Here is a 6,665-nt window from a genome sequence, read left to right as displayed (position 1 = left end):
GGGGGCAGAAAGTGGAAACGAAAGCAGACAACAGAACATAGCTAGAGAGCAGGAAAGGAGATGAAAGGAGACAATTTTAGAGAAAAAAAATGTTTCGGTCGCTACCCGGATTCGAACCCGTCACCTTTTGAATGAGAGGCCAACACCTTAACCTCTAGGCCACGAGAGCCCCCCGACTTGCAGTTTGTGAGGAACCGACAATTTATATCATGTAGAAGGAACAATGTGGTTATCACAGATCATACGTACAGCAAGAGCCATTTCTGTCGTTGACCAGAATCAACTTCAACAATTCTCCATAATAGTCATCATGAAGCTCATTTGGTATCCATCATTTTTCTTGATCACCAATTTTACATCAGAAATAATATATTTGTAGACAAATTTGGCTTTATTCGTCAGCTTCTAGTGTTAATCTTGTGGGGTAAATTGCAGTATATATTCTATAATACTAACTATACTATATTATAATATAGCAAGATACATGTATAACAAAGTTTGAATGATCAATAATTTTTATTTCTGACGTGACAGAACAAAACGGTTTTCACGTTTGAAATCAGCGTACCAGAAAATTCAGAGAAAACTTAGATTGGCTCTATTTGTTGCTCAGCAGCAAAATGTTTGATGACCAGTGATATGAATGCCTACATTTTTCTCTGCTTATTTAATTTTACTTGGATAATCCATCTGTTACCCGATTGTATTTATTGTTTCTTGGTAAAGAGCGTGCTTGGAGTCAGTTAGTATTTTTAAAATAATCATTTGTATGTCCAGAAACGAGAGTGAAAAATCTAATAGTAGGCCTTTCTTTGTAATTTTCTTGCGACATCTAAAAAATGTCGAAATTATATAAAATCTTGCCAAGAGCACCCCCCCCCCCCTTTACCCCTACGAACTGAATCTTAAAGTGCTTGTATTTTTTATGCCGTTCCCACATCAGGGTGGGTACTTGAGTATTAAAGTATTACCACCTCCACAGTGTGAAGTGTTGCCCACCTCCACATTGCATAGAATTAGAATGGCTGTAGGCCTATATTTATGAGGATTGATAATCACGAACAATAGGCCTACACAAAAAACTACTCACGAACTGTAATTTTGATTAATCATTTCGAGGGACGTGGTGATCAGTGGTAATACAACTTCACTGCTCTGTCTCTCTGTCTGTCTGTCTGTCGGTCTCTCTCTCTCTCTCTCTCTCTCTCTCTCTCTCTCTCTCTCTCTCTCTCTCTCTCTCTCTCTCTCTCTCTCTCTCTCTCTGCCCCTCTCTCTCTCTGCCCATCTCTTTCTCTTTCTCACTTTTCCCTCTATCGGTGTTTATCTATCTATCTATCTATCTATCTATCTATCTATCTATCTATCTATCTATCTATCTATCTATCTATCTATCTATCTATCTATCTATCTATCTAATCTGTCAGTCTGTCAGCATGTCTGTCAGTTAGTCAGTCAGTCAGTCAGTCAGTCTGTCTGTCTGTCTGTCTGTCTGTCCGCCTACCTGTTTGTCTGTCTGTCTGTCTGTCTGCCTGTCTGGCTGTGTATCTATACATCTATCTGCCCCAGTTAGAAGAGAACTTTTTCTTTTATCCGACAGATAACCACTCTGATCGTTTTTGCTGATCTTCAGAGAGAGAGAGAGAGAGAGAGAGAGAGAGAGAGAGAGAGAGAGAGAGAGAGAGAAAAAGAAAGAAAAAAGTTTGAAATAAAGACAGAAAAAGAAAGAAAGAAAGATATAGGGGTGTGCCTGTGATCATAAGTGTGGAAAGGAATGGAGGGAAGGGGAGGGGGGGCGGGTAGAGGGGTGTGTGTGAGTTAAAGAATTTGATTGAACGAAAAATTATCCTGTAGGCCTATATAGCATAGTTAGTTCCCAGGTTGAACACGGTCGAACATGCCCAAGACGACCACTCGCTGTCAAGGAGAAAGTGGATCTTATAGGACATCTCGGATTATATTATGAGTTGGTAACCCGTGGCTTATAGGCCTCCTCTACACCGTTGTATTGCCTTCTGCGGAAACATGTAATCATCCGCGAAATAAAAAGGGGGAGGGGGAGGGGGTAATAAACTTCACTTGTTTGATCCTCTTGGGAAATTCGTTTTTGCAATGACGCACATAAATACAAGAATGAATGTATATAAACTGTTTGAATAATACACGCCATCACAATTACTTGTGGTTTTGAAGTCTATGTTGCTGGTAGGTTGTCAATCTTTGCTTTGACTGACAGTGCATTGTGCGGTTGTGCAAAATTTGGTAGACGAAACGGCATACATTGTCATTGTTGAATTGAATAACACTAAAGATCATCGATATAGTATTTGCAGTTAGAAGATGCGAATTTCTTTCTTTCTTTCTCACCTGTATTACCTGTCCTGGGCAACAACGTCATTGCACACCGGACAGGTCAATACGTGCTCAGTTCCTTTCAGCACCAAAGCCCGCGAGGTATCCATACTGATTGCTCCAGTGGCTGATTAGAGCGACGTCTTTCCTTTCCTGAAAATCGTTGCTTTCTTCCTTCTCCCCTTTCTGTCCCCATTTCCCGCATCCTGATGATTGCGTGGTGTTCTGCTGTCTCCCTGTTTTCCTCATCCTGCAACTTTTCCACCAGGGTCTTCAACACTTCTCCTTTATCAAATTTCCCCTCACCATCAAACGTACTGCCCTCCAGCCTGTCAGTCTCCTCAGTACCCTTCACTCCAGAGTGCCCAGGACAGAAAATCCACGTGATGGCTCTAAGTGGTGAGTGTTGCATTGGGTTCATCCATTCACTTCGAAACAGCCTTTTCTCAACTTTTTGCACGATGCTCTAGGAGGCTGTGACAATAATGAGACGGATAGTTCTTTGTCTTGTATTTTGAAGCCAGCTAAGCGCTCTTGTTACGACCTCAATCTCCATTTTCATGCTTGAAGTTGTTCTTTCTATGGCCCCTGACATGCTATGAACCTGTTTGTCTCCACTGTGCACCACGAAACCCCACCAACTTCTCTCACCCCTCCTGACCGATCCATCAGTGTAGATCACTGGGTCCTCTTTCTTAGAGTGCTCCTCGATTAACTGTAGCATGTCTTTGTCGTTTTAATGACAGCAGCACATTTTCGTCTTTCCGACCAATAGTAATGTGAACGTTGGCCAGGCTTCTGCAGTTCGGGCTCAGTTCAAACCATTCCTTTCCACTGCATATTTCATCGATACCACAAACTTTCCTCAAGGAGTTTCAACTTCTGCAATCCAGGAGCTGCCCCGTTTTATCCTGTTTCCTTTGATGCTGCTTAGGTTGTCATGCAAAGGGTGCCTCGGGTCTCCCAAAACATTTAAGTACAGCTTTGCCTGTGTCACCTTATGCCTCACTCTAATGCTGGCCAGGCCAAGAATGTATCTCATACAGACAATATGGGTGTCCTTTGTGCAACCCAATACTGCCCTCATAGCTGCATTCTGCACTCTCTCCAACCTGTCTATCTGAGTCTTGGACAGGGAGAGGATGCCCAGACCATAGTCTATGATTGACAGAACAACCAGCTGCATTAGGAGAAAAAAACTAATGTTGAATTCCCGCTGAAACCAAGGTCTTCACTATATTAATGCCCTTCTGAGCCGTGACAGCAACATTGTCAATATGTTTTCGGAAAGAAAGTGTCATGTCCAGAGTGATTCCCAGGTACTTCAATTCATGCTGTCTGTCTATGAGAAAGTGGTCAAACATAATTGGAGGGGTAGAATCTTTCACAATACGGTTGTTGAGTGAGCCCCAGATGACTTATGCTTTGTCTGAATTGATGACCGGGAAGCTGAGTATGTTTCGGAGTGTTCTATGGTCTGCTGGGGTAATAATATAGTGTAAAGCGCATAGAGCCTGCTGCTGAGCGGGGATATGCGCTATACAAATGCTATCTATTATTATTATGACCACATTGTATTCCTCAAACCAATCTGCGACCTTGCTCAGCCTGTCCTGTAGCATCTGTCCAACCGCTAGCCAAGACTGTCACGACCTTGTCCACAGACCATCATATCATCTGCAAAGGTTAGGATTCTTACTGCTCCATTTACACCGATCCTGGCAATTTTGGAAGTATATATGATGAATAGAACCGGTGATAAGGCTGATCCTTGAGGCAATCCTGAGGCAATCACTACTGTGTCTGACATCCATCGCCCAATTCTCAGCGCCACCTTCCTCTCAAACAGAAAAAAATGGCTTGAAATGGTCTGTTCAGATTCCTACAATGTTAAACTAAACACATAATTTTAGAGATATTTTAAATGTACGATCTGAAAGGTCCTATTTTCAGAACACAAAACCCCCGCGGTGTCGATAACTAAACTCGCTCAAAAAAGTCAAGGAACAAAAATTCAAGAAAGATAAGTGAAGAACACTTTAACCGAATTTATTCATTTTTTCACAAAAGATGCTTTCGACTCTCTAGATTCAGTGTGAACAATTTCAGATTCCAACAACAAGGAGAAGTTTATGTAAAATGAGTTTAAGTCACACTGGTCGGATTTCAAAAGTCTGAACAGCCAAAGTTCTTCATGAACATTGTCAATAGTGGATGTAGCCACTCCGTTTGATCAAACACTCGGCACAGCGTAGACGCATGGACAGGACATGCCTTCGGAGAACTTGTTGGGGTAGGTTCTGCACTGCTGGACCAGGTAGCCCAAGAGTTGTTGAAGGTTTTGTGCAGGAGGGTGGTTGTCCCTTATCCACCGGTCAATGTGATACCAAATGTTCTCTTTTGGGTTCAAATCCGGACTACAAGCTGGTCAGTCCATGCAGGTGACAGCTCGCTGCTGCAGGAAGTCCCCCACGGTGCGTGCGCGATATGGTGTGGCGTTGTCGTCCTGTAGTACAGCCTGGGGTCCAATCTTCTTCAGGAGAGGAACAGCAAGGGGACACAGGATTTCCTCCCTGTACCTTTTCAAGGTCAAATTGCCCTGTAAATGGTACACGGGGTCCTGTGGTGAGCTGAGAAGCATTCCTACACCAGAACGGACCCTGCAAAGTAGGGTGCCACCTGTTGGATGCACTCAGAGTGGAACAGCTCTCCTGGGCGCCTCCAGGCGTGGGCTTGCCTGTCTGGGTGCAGCAGGTTGAATCTAGATTCGTCCGAGAAGACTACCTGGTCCCACTGACATTGTGCTCACTGTGAATGGCGAGCAGGCCACGCCCGGTGAGCTGCTTTGTTGGGCGGCATGTGCCTTGGGCGCCTGGCAGGGACACGAGAAGCTAACATGGCTCTATGGATACGGTTCCTTACCGTCTCCTCGCTCTCATGGACATTGGCTGTCACCTGTACTTGGTCCCTGATGCCGTTTGCAGTGGTGGTTCGTGACGTCACGACCTGTTTGACGATGAACCGGTCAATGCTGTTGTTGGTCAAACGGGGCGGTCCTGGTCGAGGCCTGTCCGGGACCCTTCGGGTCGCTCGCCATCGTTCTTGCAGCTTCTATATGACTGATGGGGACGCCCCAAGTCCACGTGCAACGACTCGGAACGTGAAGCCATCTTGGAGCCGGGCAAGGGCTCGTCCTCTGTCGACGTCAGGCAGCTAGTGTTGTTGGGCCATCGTGTTGTAATGAAACATGGCAAAAAACGCTGGCTCATAAAGGGTTGTAAGTGAGCAATATTCACAGCTAAGACATCTGTTTAGCACGTGCCAAGCTTAGTTTTAGCTAATAGTCCCTATGCCATGGTTGCTAAGTCAGAAAATGTTTTGCCCATTTTACATGTTTTTCGGCCGTGTTTCAGAATGCCCGGCTCTGTCGCTATGAAGCTGGTGCTGGCAAATTTGCCGTACAGGCAAACTGTGTCTAGTCGTCAGTGCGTGTGCCAAGTTTGGTTGACTGATCATAACGGGTTTGTGAGATATTGAAGTTTGAATTTAACAGGTGAAAACACAAGCTGTTCCTTGACTTTTTTTGGCGAGTTTAGTAGATTTTTGCATAGTCTGTTAAAGCAAAAACATTAATGAAAAGGGAAATAGGCTACATGTAGTGGTGTAGTTGTAAATACATTGTGAAATGCATCATGCTGTAAAGCATGAATATGGGCTATGTAAATGCAATGTTGATTATCACTAGGCCTATTATCATCAAATAAAGTTGTTTATTTTTATTCTGTTATTTAATTATTTTTAAAAATATTTCTTGGTCTTGTATTTTTAAATTGCGGTTTTATCGCTCTGAACGCATCAGCTGATCTAAAAAGGGATACGAATTTCTAGTTCGCCAACGTTCGATTGTAACAGACACATTGATTGTGTGGTACTTAGCGTAGTTATTGTGCTCAGAAACGTGATAACCAAGAATTTGTGTTAGTTTCTGGTGTTAATTTCCTCCACAATTGCCTCCTTTCTTAGTTCGTTTTATATCTGGCCATTATTTATTAGTCTTTGTGCTGTTCCTTAGAGCAGCTCTTACTGTGACATTTTGTACAAGGATTCCGCATTCTTCTTCTTCTTCTTCTTCTTCTTCTTCTTCTTCTTCTTCTTCTTCTTCTTCTTCTTCTTCTTCTTCTTCTTCTTCTTCTTCTTCTTCTTCTTCTTCTTCTTCTTCTTCTTCTTCTTCTTCTTCTTCTTCTTCTTCTTCTTCTTCTTCTTCTTCTTCTTCTTCTTCTTCTTCTTCTTCTTCTTCTTCTTCTTCTTCTTCTTCT

This window comes from Aplysia californica, unplaced genomic scaffold (assembly GCF_000002075.1).
Source record: "Aplysia californica isolate F4 #8 unplaced genomic scaffold, AplCal3.0 scaffold00043, whole genome shotgun sequence".
NCBI classification, from domain to species: Eukaryota; Metazoa; Mollusca; class Gastropoda; order Aplysiida; family Aplysiidae; genus Aplysia; species Aplysia californica.
Note: the sequence above shows the minus strand (reverse complement) of the source record.